This window comes from Citrus clementina, unplaced genomic scaffold, assembly GCF_000493195.1.
Source record: "Citrus clementina cultivar Clemenules unplaced genomic scaffold, Citrus_clementina_v1.0 scaffold_6, whole genome shotgun sequence".
NCBI classification, from domain to species: domain Eukaryota; kingdom Viridiplantae; phylum Streptophyta; class Magnoliopsida; order Sapindales; family Rutaceae; genus Citrus; species Citrus x clementina.
In genome coordinates this window covers 9,152,784-9,155,693 of record NW_006262139.1, presented here as the reverse complement: position 1 = coordinate 9,155,693, position 2,910 = coordinate 9,152,784, and the positions used below count along the sequence as shown (strand labels likewise).

Sequence of the window (2,910 nt, the reverse complement as noted above, 5' to 3'; positions counted from 1 at the left end):
TTAACAAACCTTCACCGTATAATTTCTCATCCTCTGGAATATTGCTCGACTATTTAGAACGGCAGTAATGATAACATTAAGGCCAGGTTCTGTCAGGACAATGTCGGCAGCACTACGAGCTGCATCAGTTGCATCAGCAACAGCTATGCCAATGTCTGCTTTCTTTAGAGCGGGAGCATCATTGACACTGTTACCGATCATTCCACATATATGGTTCCTAGCTTGCAAATGCTTCACAATCTCATATTTGTGCTCTATTAACAAAATAAGGACAGCCGTGTAAGCAAGGGTTAAAAAAAGAAATATGCTACGATTACAATATAACGAAAAGGTTGTAGGATGTAGTTATGCATACATCAAGTTCAGTAAAACCTATACGACACTGACTTCAGTATGTGGACGACTAATTAATGCAAATTAGGAGATCAAGCTTTTTACCAGGGAAAACACCAGCAAACCCATCAGCTTTCTCAATCAACTCGTCAACTGGTAAAGCAACTATCGACTCATCCCTGTCCTGCCCCAATAAGGCTGATGAAGGATACATGTTGGTTCCCATTCCAAGACGACGTCCTGTTTCTTTCGCTATTGCAAGTTGATCACCTGACAAAGATGAAAAGTCAAACAGATGGAATACCTATCTTAATATAAAGAAAACGCCAATTAAAACATTTTGAAAAGGTAATACCATAAGAGTATTTAAACTCCACCAGCAATGCAAAAGAAAACTGACATTTAAGCATTTTTTCAGAGGATTAAACAAAACAAGAAGCAACAAAATTTCTCTAGATATAACTGGTGCCTGAACAAGGTCAAAATAAAAGAAATCAATGTCAACAAACTGCTAAGATGAAAAAATAAGAAAATCTTCTACAAGTTGCCTTTGAGAATACAAAAATTTCAAAAGCAGTTAAGCTTAACTAGATTAAAATACATACATGAAATTCTAGAATTCATAAATATACCTTTTTTGGATCAGCCAACATTCCTACTACAGCAGCATCTATTACATCTAGGTTTTCCAGTTGGGAGGCTCGAGCTGCCATCAGAACAACAGTGTCTACATCCACTCCTTTAGCAAAGATCTGAACAATAATCCAGGCCAAATGTTGAAATACACATTGCAATTCTAGAAGGGAGCAAAATTTATACCAACCCCAATTAGATTCTTGTCAACTGTTAATTTGTTCAAAGTTAGAGTTCCAGTTTTGTCACAGCAAAGCACATCCATGCCTGCCATATTGACTATTGCAGTCATTCTCTTTGTGATAACTCCCTGCAGTGATTAGTCCATATATGCTTGCAATCATCAACCAATGACCACTTAAAACTAATGTCATTATAAATAACAACTAAGACCAACCTGCAAAGACAATTGTTGGGAGCCAATCGCCATTATCACTGATAAAACAGTAGGCAGGGCAATAGGAACTCCTCCAATAAGAAGCACAAGTAAATTATCAAGTCCTGTGCGGTATTCCCTGTGTTGAACCGCGTACATGACAATGATCTCTAATATTAACCCCAGTGCAATTGAACATATGCAGTATTTTCCAACTGCAGTCAAGATCTGTAAACAAGCCCGAGAGCAAGAGTTTCAGCAAATGATAATGTGAGATTGAACATAAAAACAAGTCTTAAGGAATGTGAATTCGCATTTTCTTGCCTTTTGAAAATGACCCACATGATTTGTGGTATCCACAAGGTGTACAGCCCTGCCAAGGAAGGTATGAACACCAGTGGCAATGACCACAGCTTGAATCTCCCCTCGTTTGCATGTAGAGCCGGAATATACACAGTCACCAGGACCCTTACTTATGGTAAGAGACTCGCCTGTGAGAGCAGACTGCAACGTACAAATTGAAAGCACTCAAATTAAGCGGCCCAACTTTACCAAATCAGTTCAAACATACAAAGTTTGCAAAAGCTCACCTGATCAATTGTCAATGGATCACCTTCGAGGAGACGAGCATCAGCAGGAACAATGTCACCAAGCTTAACACTGATGACATCACCAGGAACAAGAATGGCTGCATCTTCCTCCTTCCACTTTCCATCTCGAAGGACCTGAAATAATCTCCAATTACAGAAATACTAGAGCCTAGAGCCACAATCTCTTCTTACAAAGTATTATTTTACAAATTAATATGACATAACAGTTTCTGATTCCAATTCTCATTGAGTTAAGTTGATATGAAGTTCACAATAAACTTATTAGATATGCATATGCACTAACTTATCAATAATCTTAACCTGACAACTATTCAAGTGTAGCCAGTACCTTAGCTTTAGGAGCAAGATGAGCCATGAGAGCTGTGCTGGCAGCACCTGCATTGTTCTCCTGAATGAAACAAACCGTTGAATTGATAAGAAGCAGGGTTGTTATCCCAATAAAATCTTGCCATTCTGGCGGTTTACCCTGCAACAATGAAGCTCCCAACAGTAAGGATTAAATTTAATGAAGCCTAAATTCCTTTGTTGAAATATATTTCCATTTTGCTATTTATACTTCTTCAAATTCCTTACTCGGAATATAGGTAAATAAGCTATTCCCATCTAATCTAAATTTTATGTAATTGACTCCATTATTCATTTATTAATTTTTTTAAAAATAAAATTATTAAGTTGTAAGGTTTGTTTGGTAACTAACTGAGAATAAGACAAAAAGAAAGGTATGAGATTGAATCAAATGAAATTTTTGATAATCTATTTTGCTTAATTTTTTGTTTACTAATTTTGGTTTGAGGATTAATTGTAGGTAAATGAATTTAAACGAATTCAACTTGGCTGCTAATTATGTTAAATCAATATCTACTTATTAAACGAATCTAACTCCAAATCTATCTAATAAATGGTCTAATTTAAATCCATCGAATGTTGATGAAATTCGTTTTGACACCCCAAAATGAA

General features: G+C 36.4%; 1 pseudogene; it reads right to left on the bottom strand.

The window, feature by feature from the left end:
* LOC112097339 lies at positions 1-2,435 on the bottom strand (annotated as a pseudogene).
* Between the last annotated feature and the right edge of the window lie 475 nt (positions 2,436-2,910).